At 35.3% G+C, this 11,968-nt stretch overlaps 1 long non-coding RNA gene across 1 annotated transcript; it reads left to right on the top strand.

Moving 5' to 3' along the window:
• Window positions 1-1,116: 1,116 nt before the first annotated feature.
• On the top strand, window positions 1,117-8,534 carry LOC146935466 (uncharacterized). The gene is made up of 3 exons (XR_015030251.1): window positions 1,117-1,416; window positions 7,068-7,358; window positions 7,903-8,534. It is a non-coding gene; the product is annotated as an uncharacterized LOC146935466 (long non-coding RNA).
• Window positions 8,535-11,968: the final 3,434 nt, after the last annotated feature.

The following is an 11,968-nucleotide window of genomic DNA, read 5'->3' as shown; positions in this document are numbered from 1 at the left end:
GTATGTTTAGTCTTATGTCTTTAGGGAAATACGCTCTTTGACTCCCTTATCTTTACAAAAAGTGGTGATTTTAGACCCTTGTTTTGGGACATGTGACGTCTTCTAAGTAGTTTTGCAACGTTTTGTAAAGTTAGGGGGTAAAATTGTTATTTTTTGTTAAGGGCCAAAATCTAAACCTTTTAAAAGTTAAGGGGTTAAAAATACATATAAGCAAAAAAAAATTGACTTTAATCATAATCACTTCTATTATAAAATGTTTTTACAATGTCAATAAATTATAAAGGTTAGATCATAGAAATAAAATTGACTTTAATCATAATCACTTCTAAAGTCACCGGCATATATTTTTGTGATGTGTTGACAATTTGAAACTTCTTATATCGATAATGTTTGAAAATTAAACTCTAACGCACACTCTCTCTTCATTAAACATGATTTTTAGGGATTAGAAATAGTCCCTGATTTTTATTTTTAAATTGATATATAAACTAAGGGAAATGTTAACTTGTGCCCTTAAGGCACAAGTTTAGAAGCCTATTGTAGAAACTAATTCTTGGAAATTGTGCATTCAATGCTTTGAAAGTTTAAAAATTTATTTTTTCAATACAAAACTTATGTTTTATTTCTTTTTTTAGATCTTTAACTTGTGCTCTTAGGGCACAAGTTAACATGACCCATAAACTAAAAACGGTTACTCTATCAAATTTAATATTAAGTGATTTATCCCGGGAAAAATGTAATATTGTCTTCACAATCTGAAATATTTTGGTACACAATCTGAAATATTCACTACAAGAAAATCTGTCATTACCCACGAACAGTTACCCGCGGCCGCAAGGCCGTGGGTAATATTTTAGAGTAACGACGGATTACCCACGGCTAAACCGTCTTTAAGGTTAAAAACTCAATGTGAATTTATTGAAATTGCTACCCACGGCTTAGCCATCAATAATTATAGACGGCTTTTTGTCGTCAATAGTTACCCACGGTCTGACCCTCTGTATGATACATTTATTTATTTATATTAATATTAATTCATATTCATAATATCAAAAATACATTTGTTTATGATTTTGGCTCTAAACTTTTTCCCCAATCCCAAAATTTCAATTACTTGGCTCCAATTTTTTTGCCAAAACTTCTATTGACAGAAATAAAACATAACGTAATAAAAATCCTATTTTATTCACTCAGAACAGTTACCATTCCTCTCGTCGTGAACCTCTCTCATCGTGAACTCTCTTGATCGCACACCATCTCTTCCGATTACCCAACCGTTTCAATCTTTTCTTTGATTACCCATCGGCTCTCTCTCTCTCTCTCTCTCTCTCTCTCTTCGATTTCATGATTCTCGTGAGAAAGGGTTATTCTGAGAATAACGGTTCTGAGGAAGGGGATTCTCCATTTTCAATTTTTGTAAGTCTTCTCACCTTCTTCATAGTTAATTACAAATTTGTATTCCATACATGTATATTTGTGGTTATTAGGGTTTAGATTTTCTTGTGTTTTTCAATTGATTGTGATTGTGGCTTATTGTGTTTCATATTGTTCAATGTGATTGTGGCTGGTTATTAGTTCAATGTTCTTATGATTCAAATTTTTCTTTTATATAAGTCATTATCGTGACAAACACTTGTCAATAAGCTGTTTTTATACGAACAGATTAAATATGGTTAAATTGATTTTGTATAATCTATATAACCAGTTGTCGCGTCATTTTTCGGACGGTCGAAAGACCATTTGATTGGCGTTCGACCCACTTTTGATTTCACGACTGAACATTTTATTCTTTTCAAAAGAAAGTGGAAAAAGGTTCAAATACCACATTTTTTAGGGATTAAGGGTTCGGGGGTTGGTTATATTTAGGGAAGGTGTTAAGCACCCTAAATATTCGTAGTACTCTACGAGAACCTCTTGATTTTATTTAACTTTTGTGCCATAAACTTGCTTGCTTAAAAAATGGAATTTGCAATGATAAAAGAAAATAGAGACCTAATTTATCTACATTTTTATTGATTTGGAAGGACGCACGTCCTTTGCCTACGTACCCGTGAGGGATCAAAACCTCGTAGTTCGGGGTAGAAATTGATGTTTGATTTGTTTTTGTGTTTTTAATAGTTTTTGAAAAAAAGTTTTAAAATAAAAGCCAAATGGCAAATGAGTATTTGTTTGTGTTTTTTATATTGAAAGAAAATAGACTCAACGTAGAATTAGAATTAATTTGAAATTTGATTAAGAAATAAAATAAAAAGAACGATCGCTTGATTTTGGATCAAGGTTTATTTAATAAAACATTTTGTGATTTTGATATATTTGCATGTTTTTGTTATTTTTGAATAATGAATGAAAATTAAACTAACGGAGCAATAAAAATAACAGAAATGATAACTAGACACAAAAACTCAAACACAAATACGACACCACCGTATTTTATACCGTATTTTTTTTATTCTTTTCCTCTTCTCTTCCCTCTTGTCTGCACTCTCTCTGTGTCTCCGACCGCCGCTCTCGCTTCCTCCCCAGACGCCTTTCCTTGCAACTCGCCACTACCTCCGCCTCTATCTGTCATGTGCTTTCTCTCACTGTTCTCTGGCCACCGGCCACCGTCTCTCATCTCTGCAAATCTTTCCCAATCGCCGAGGACCAACCACCTCTACCACTCCGCAACTACGGCATTTAGACTGTTCGGATCTGAAGAGATTTAGCCGTGATTGGTGGTTGTTCTTGCAGGGAAGGAGGTTGGATGAAAACAGAAGAAGAAGAGGACGAAGGGATGGTGGTGAATGATTTGGTGGAACAGATCTGATGAAGAAGAAAGAGAACGCGAAGCTGAGAATAAGGTGATGGTGGCTGATGAAAATAGAGGAGGTGGTGGTGGCCATTGATGAAGAGGGAGGATGCGGTGGTGGTTGTGGCCGGCGGGGAGGATGGTGTTGGTGGGAGAGAAGACAGACACGCACGCACAGTAGAGAAGAAGAAGAGAGGGAGCGTGGTTTTGACAAAACTGCCCCTGTTTTAAGTATGAAATGTCCAAATTATTCATGGTGTCTGTATTGTGTAAAAAAAATTGTGTCTAGTTATCATTTCTGTAAAAATAAAAGCGTGTGGACTTGTAGTGACGTTGGATCACTACATAGTCCCTAACAATAGTATATAAAGTGATAAATAAAACACACGCACACGCACACTATTTTTTATTTATGGTGTTACATTTGACCTAAATACATGCTAATCCTTGCAATAAGATAAATGACGTGAATTAAAATGCATGACGATATAACTTATAAATACTAAGATGTGATGCGAGTAAAATAAAAATGCATGATAACGAAAATAAAAATGCTGAGAAAACTAAAATGCATGAAAGAAAAGAAATAAAATGCAGGGGGGTGCGGCAAGCAGGTCTGGTGGTGCAAGCAGTAACAGGAATGAAAACACAGCAAAATGAAAGAGAAAGGCAGTTGGGCTTAAGAGCAATTTCGGTTGGAGCAGATCCATGGGTTGTTAGGAAAAATGGGTTAAAAAATGGAAGGATTATAAAAAGAAGTTGCTGAGTATTTTTCATTTGGACCTTCATGTTTTTCTTTCTAACAACAACAACAAGTTCTTATTCTCCCTTTCCTCTCTAAATATTCCATCGGAGAAGAAGGCAAAAAAGGGTGGCCGGAGCACCTCCGGCGCGGTGGTTTGCCGGAGCACCGCCGCGCCGGAGTATTCAAACAACTCTTTTTTCAAGACTTTTTTTTTTTGCATTTTATAACATCCCTTTTTTGTGTAGATGATAGATCTGGGCTTAGATTTCGAAGAAAAGCAACAACACGTCCTAGATCTACAATCAAACAACACGAAAATAAAATACTACCTTCTTTACTTTGGGTTTCGATCTGTTCTAACAAAGAGGTGTTGATTCGGTTTAGATGTGTGGGTGGTGCGATTTTTATGTGTTTGGTTATGGATTGTGATGGATTGATATTGAGTTTGAACTATGTTGTGCGATTTGGTTTATGGTTGATGTTGTCTCGTGATGATAGTGGTTTGTGTTGGTTCAAAAATTGACTAGGGTTGTTTGTGAAGGTTTGGGTTGAATTTGTAGCTTATGAGGTTGTTGTTTTTGAAGAGCTTGATGAATATTTCTTTGAGTATTCACGTGAGAGAAAGAATAGAATTCTTGTGTGTAAGCTCCTCCTTTTAACAAAGATGTGTGCTTGTATTTATAAAAGCTTATGTCTTGAAGCTTCATAGACAAAGACAGGTTGTGTTGTCCCTTGGAAAACATCCCATGTGCGTGTGTTTTTTGTTGTTTGGTTCATAAATGTTGCAAAAAAATGTGTCATTCCAAGTGAAGAATGTTCTGAAGAACATTCTTTTCTTTCTAGCCATTTGAGATAGCCCACGTGAGGTTTGTAGTACAGCTGTGTTTTCCTTGCTAAAAAACAGCCCATGTGCTTATGTTTTTGTTGCTTGGTGCACATGAATGAGAAAATATGAATTTTGTTCATGCAGAACGTTCTCCAGAACGTTCTGGAACTTCCAATTTGCAAGGAGAAAAGGTTGACACGTGAATGCAAGCTGTAGAAGTTTGGAGGCCACTTGTTTACAGCTGTTTGGCACTTCTTTGAAAGCTACAAGTGTTGTCCTTTGTTGCTTGGAAAGCAAGGATGTCCAAGTTGTAAAATTTCCACATGGAGAAAGTTCTTAAGAACGTTCTTGTTGCTCCTTTCCTTTTTGAGACAAACACACGTGATGCAAACAGCTGTGATCTTGTGGCAACATGAGGGGACATGATGATGTCATCCTTATCCCTTTGAAGTTCCACCAGAACATTCTCAAGAACATTCTTTTAGTTTCATGCACTTTTGAAGCAAAACGTGTGGTGTTGTGCAGCTGTGATCTAGTGGCACACTTGATGGGACATAATGAGGTCACTTTGTTTCACTTGTAGTACAACCAGAATGTTCTGGAGAATGTTCTGGTAGACCATTCTTGATTTCATCTTATGCCTCTTTGCCGAAATTTTTTTATTGAAAAGGCTGGGACCGGTCAGGGTTAAAGGACACGTGTCTGTGTATGAATGTAGGATCCACTGGTCAAAATTTGGGGTATGACACCAGTTTTCATATTGGCAGTTATAGTTTATATGAAAATATTTTAGAGTTTTTTTTTTTTTTGTATAAGCTATAAGTTGTTTTCAATATAAGCTATATGCTATATTGAATGTGTAAAGATTGTGCCTTAAAATGTTTTTTTATAAGCTATAAGTTGTTTTCAATTGCATACCAATAGCGCTTGTTTCTTTTATGAAGGTTAATAATAGTAGTGTAACCAAAAAAAAGGTTAATAATGGTAGAAAGCAAGTATACTATACAGTATTGAATAAAGGATTAATAGAATTCTACACATTTAATTTTATGAATATTATAGGTACATATAATTTGTCATAATCCAAACTAATAACCATGAAATGGTCCTTTCAAATTAATTAGTATATACAATTAAAATCTAAAACTAGTATATCTTGACCAACAAAAGAAATAAAATCTAAAACTAGTATATGGTTGGATGGGTGTTGGGTGATTCTGTGTGTGTTTGTTGTGTTTTGAGGGTTGGACTGGTGTTGGGCAGTGGCTGCCGTGTCAGCTCAGTTTTATTGTGGGTGTCGTGTGAGGTTCTGTTGTTTGCAATGGTGCGGTGTGCTGCTGTTTGCAGTTCTGCTATGGCTGCTGGTTGCGGTGTTTTGCTGCGAGTTCCGTATGGTATGCGGACATCTGTGGATCGTTTTGGTGTGTTGCTTGGCGGTACATGGAGGTTTTCTGTTAGGTTGTGTGTGGGCTGTTTGATAGCTGGGCGTAGGTGGTTGGCTTTTAGGCGTGGCTATGGTGGTGCAATTTAGAGTTGTTAACTGTGGTTTTATCGGAGGCCTATTTTTTTTTGCTGTTAGTGCGATTTGTTTTAGGCTTTGCAATGAGATAAGAAATTAGCGTGTCATGGAATAATGTTCTAGTGTGTATGAAGAATAATGTTCAATGTGTTTGTGGCTAATTCAAATTATTGGTTCAATTATGATTATAGACCCATTGTACACAATTTTTAGACCCGCTGTACACAAATTTTACAACTTAAAGGCCTAATATTGTCTTGCAACTTCTGATATTAGGCCTCACTTTACCTCTCACTCCTATTCTTACTGCAAACCAATAACTGTTGGAAGGTATAATTCCTGAGAGATATTAGACAAGGGTATATGCCATGTTTTCTGAACTAATGTAATTTCATAGCCCTGAATGTACATTTCAATTTTTTTTCTATTTTTTTGTTATCTATTTGATGAATGTCTTTATATTTCAATGTATTGCGTTTTCCTAACTCAATGTGTGTTACTCATTTATGTTTTATTGCTTCTTCATTTACTTTATAGGTTCAATGGTTTTACAAATCAATGGTTTATGTATCTTTAGTTAAATTGAGATGCGAATTGTTTGTTCAGATCAATATCTTTGAAATTGAAAAATTAGATAATTATTTCAAATGAACTCTTTTATATATGTAACCTTTTTGGCTGCATTGATGAGGAGGTTGGTGCTATGTTAGTTCGAACCATGGAAAATGATAAGGGGCGGATAAGGATTGTAGCAAAGACAATGATGCAAATAGTGAAGATAGTGATGCAACCATGAAATCACACAGTGATGACGAAGATAGTGATTCGTTTTGAAATGAAAAATTTATATTAAATTGAATGTTAACTTTTATTGTCATCTATCTAGATTGATTATCCAATTGAGCTTATAGTGCTAATTTATATACCATACTTGCTCTTATGGTTCAGCCCCTGAGCTTTTTTTAGTAATAAAGATATCTATTTTACATATTGAAATTGAGAAAGATGGGATGAAATCGAGTTAGGTTTATTTATGTGTTTATGTTTTGGTTGGATGAATGATTGAAGTCCTTAAGGAACATGTACACCATACACTAATTAATGTTCTAAAATACCATCTGTTTTAAAGTTCACATATATTTTTTGTTGTTTCTCCTTATCAAATAAATTCTCTTATGTTTTTGGACAGATCATGGCTCCTAAAGAAAACCATAAGAAGGTCCACAAATGAAAAAGCGGATGATTATGCCTCATAAGTTAAAACAAGCGACTAAGCATCTACACGCATCAGCTGCGAAGTCGCCTCTCAGTGATGACGCTACCACACCATGGCAGCGTGATGCAGATCAGCTGAATGAAGGGGAGCATGATGCAGGGGAGCGAGATGCAAGGCAGCTGGATACAGGGCATCTGGATGTAGGGCAGCCGAGTGCAGGGCAGTCAAATACAGGGCATCTAGATGCAAGGCAGTTGGATCAAGGTGTGTCACTAGATGCAATACCATCATCTTCCCCTCCTTTTTATTTTTCTTTTTTAAATCAATTTCACAAACCATAAATTCAAATTATACTGGAAACATTTATCTTCAACTAATGTCCTCCACCTTATTATTTTTGTGGTCAACTTGGTCTGCATAGCAGCTAGATTTTTACTGAATAACTTTGGCTAACAGATATTGACAAAGAGACTCAGAATCCTCAATTTTACCAAAACCTTCAGCTTCTCTTCCATAGGAGCTGAAATCAATGAATAAATAAAATGCTCCCTGCAAGCGGAATGAAAGTATAAATTTATGAACAGAATAGTGAACAGAAAAGAGCAAAATAGAAAGTATAAATTTAAGGAATGGTAACTGTTCAATATTGATCAATAATTATTTTTGTTAATTTAAAGTTTTCTTGTATGTATGCCTTCAGTCATCATATAAAAATGTGTATGCTTGTATTCTTTTGATTGCTAAATAATTCCATACATCGCGTGACAACATAAATGGAATATGAATGTTACATTGTTCTCTTGAGCAGGAAACATATAAGGAGAAAATGGAGAAGGCATCTGATAATGGCACCAAGGAGGTTGATCCTGCAACTCAATTGAACTTATGGGTTGAATCAGCTGGGGGAAGACTCGGGGACGTCTTTATGGTACTGGTGATATGGCAAAGCGTTACAAGCCAGGTGTGTCCTCCCTGACCCAGAAGTCACATGTATCTCCATAAAGTAGCCAAGTTTCTGCTGGGCATAGATGGCAGCAATTGAAGAGAGCAAATGCAACAGAGGATGATACGTGAGGAATGTCAAGGGCAATAAGCGCACACAGGATTTGGAGAGACAATTTGGAGAGACAGCTGAAGGAATTTATTGTGAGTGTTGCTTCCATCAAGTGTGGCCAACACCATCGCCATCTAGACTATGACAATGACTCTGACACCGATGCCGATTTTGTTGATAGCGTAGAGGATTGAATTATGCTTTAGTATTACTTGGACATCCACAATATGTTTTATCGAAGACTTGTTTTATGTTTTGTTTAAATTCATATCAAACTTGCTATATTAATGTTTATTTCATTCGGAGAATTGTGGATTGATAATTATTGAGACTTGTTTATGTTAAAATCCATTGGAGTTATGAAATAAATTGTGGATTTCATTTTAGCTTTTGTGCAATCTATATATGAAACAAAAAGAACCATCAATCGAATGAGATATATTGTGTGTATTATTGTATATAGGGAAAAAATCATTACCGAAGGCTTGGCCGTGGGTATTAACGTTTGAAGCTTTAAAGCATACAAAAGCATTACAAACGGCTTAGGTAATGTTAGTGACGACTAAGTCGTGGGTAATATTACTGACAGCTAAGCCGTGGGTAATGTTACAGACGGCTTTGCCATGGGTAATGTTATTGACGGCTAAGCCGTGGGTAATATATAACCAATAATTTGTTGTTCAAACCATGATTACCCACAAATTATCCATGGTGTGGCCGACGGTAAATAGAGAGGGCTTTCATGGCCGTGGGTAACGTTACCGACGAGGCATTTTCCCACGGCCTCGGGACCCTCGGTAAGCTGTGGGTAATTAAGATTACCCATGGCTTTTTGCTCTTACAGACAGATTTTATCCCTGGGTAATAACAGATTTTCTTGTAGTGATTTTAGTGTGCAATCTAATATATTTTGTTATTTGATCTGAAAAAAATTTTGGTACTGAATATAATATACTTTTGTACTTGATATGATATATTTTGATATTCAATCTGAGATACTACTAGATCTAATATGTGAATTACTTGCTCCCAAAATTTCTCATAACTTAGTTGTGAATTTTCTCAATAAATAGAGAGCTCACATAGTTTATTCCATGCACCAAATAGTTCAATTTAGTGATCGAGATCTCTTTTTCTCCTCTTTTTCTCCTCTCCCTTTCCAACTTTCGATGACAAGTCTTTTATCTCTTCATCTCATTTTTCTGTCCCTTCATAATTAAGAATGTTCTTAAGACCATAGACCCTTTCTAGATATAATGTTCCTTCAGAATGAAGAATTAATGGTATTACGAACATAGTCTCTTTGATAATTTATGTCTCTTCGAAATAAAATTTACTTTTATAATCATATAGTCCTTTTGAAGAATAATAATGTCCCTTCAAAATTAAGAATGATCTTAAGAGTATATGTATATATATCCTTTAAATATTGTCTATTTTTGGAGAAATTAAAGGTTAGAATGATGGTAGCACCATATTTTGGTTGAGATACCATATTAATACTTCGAGATGTTAAATGTTAGAATGGTGGCAACACTAAATTTGAGTGGTCGCAATACCATATTAGAGTGGTCATGGTACGTAATTGATTGGTTTGAGTATTAAAATACGAGTGGTCTTAGTACCATATTAGAGGTGTAATTCTCGAACGATCAGCTATAGTGCAGTAGTTGGTCAAACAGTTGTAGCTGGGCTTGTTTTATCTTGGAGGCGGTGTGGTTGATGGTGCACAATTTTGGGAGATCACTTGAATTTTGTTAAATATCTTTCAGGATTTCATATGTTCAATTTTTAATAGAAAATCCTTTCACGTAGAGGGTTTTTTTTTCTAATACATCCTCTCACGTCCAAAACTTTTGGGTTTGGTGCGTGTATATAAATGATGGGTGGTCCAATCGATAGGTTCTGGTACCATGTTGAAATTTGGCTCTAATAAAAACTTAAGTGCCACAGTGGATAGATAAAGCTCTTCATAAGAATTTATAAAGATGAGACACTCCTTAACTTATGAGACATTTTGTAAGGATGAATTAGGCTCAATTTCAACATGATATTTGAGTCTATCATTTCGGGCCACCCACCATTTATACACGCACAAATGTTGGACGTGAGGGGGTTATTGGGAAAAATTTGAGTACCACATTGGATATACAAGACTTCTTCACAAGAGTATAAAAAGAAGGCACTACACACCTTATGAGCTACACTCTCCGGTCACAAATATAAGCAAAAATCTATGTTTTAGATTCATTCAATAAATGATATATGTGGTCTTTATTGTAGACAACATACATCATTTATTGAATGAATCTAAAATATTAATTTTTGCTTATATTTGTGACCGGATGGTGTAGTTTTGTAAGGATAAATTAAGCCCCAATTTCAACACCCATAATGAGTAAACCATTTGTAAGAAAAAAAATGTTCCAAAATGAATGATACATTTTACTTTTTAATACAATTTTAATTACCATTACACAATTATATCATCTTGTTAATATTAATTGAATCACTTTCAATTCAATATCTTCCATTTTGTATTTATGATAATGGTGAATGCACCAATACTTAAAATTATTTTACTCTTTCTTTCACTTATACATATTTTTAATATATATGAAATCATCAATTGGACTCCTCACTGTGAGACAAAGGGAGCATGGGTGTTTGTCACCGTCAAGAAATGGGAGAATATGTAGGAACCAAGTTGGTCTAGAAACAATGACCTTAATGTTTTAATGATTAAGTGAATAATTTATACTTTAACATTTTCTTAATTGTGTTGATAGTATCATTTGAAGCAAGCTATTGCAGTGAAGACCATCTAGTACTTCCTCTATGGGCTACCCGGTACTGTTACTGTGCCACGTTGTGGGTGTTACATGGTGACCCCACGTTGATAGGAGGAACCGAATCACATCGGAATGAGAGGGATCCGGAGGCCGTGTAGGTATGGGACTACATGGTTGAAGGAAGGCTTATAAGAATTGTTAGGTACTACTCATATCAACAAGATGCATCTTCTTTTCGGGAGCTCAATCCATAGGAACTCCACAGTTAAGCGTGCTTGGCTTGGAGTAGTACTAGGATGGGTGACCTACCGGGAAGTTTCCCGGTAAGCATGTGAGTGAGGACAAAGCATGCTGAAAAGACTCGTGTTGGTTTGTGGGGTTAGTCGGCAATCCTGTAAGCAGCCTGGGATGTTACAGTTTGTTGCTCAACGTAATAGACATGAGTATGTCATCTGAAAGATGAGACCATTTGGTGCTTATGTAACACCCCGTTTTCCCAACGTGAAAATTTCGTAAATAAATCAGAGTATTCATCGTAAACGGAATGTCACATTTCATAAAAATCATAAATTGAATAAATAAATATTTATCCTTCAAAATTATTCAACTTAATCTTTAAAACTTCGCAGCGGAATTAGTTCAACAACATAAAAGTCTTTGGCACGCAGGCCTCATCATAAAAGTCTCATAAATCTTAGTTCAAAAATAATTCTTAAACTTCAACCTCATCATAAAAGTTTCATAAATCTTAGTTCAAAAATAATTCTTAAACTTCAAAAGCAATACGTAAAGGAACAGAAAATAGTATTAAAATCCCCATCCCGTTACGTATCAGAGCATCCTAGACACGATGTGAGGAGTCTACTCACGAACACAGCTAGTCTTTATTACCTGCACATTACCCACGGTCGAGGCAACATATACGCAGAAGGGGTGAGATTTCTCAAACAATAATATTAAGCTTATAAATCATAAATTACATTTAACAACATAAACATCTTATAATTTAACAACTATAATTAAATACA

Source organism: Medicago sativa, chromosome 3 (assembly GCF_051527215.1).
Source record: "Medicago sativa cultivar Bolivia chromosome 3, Bolivia_mono, whole genome shotgun sequence".
NCBI classification, from domain to species: domain Eukaryota; kingdom Viridiplantae; phylum Streptophyta; class Magnoliopsida; order Fabales; family Fabaceae; genus Medicago; species Medicago sativa.
Note: the sequence above shows the minus strand (reverse complement) of the source record. Positions and strands in the feature narration are given on the sequence as shown.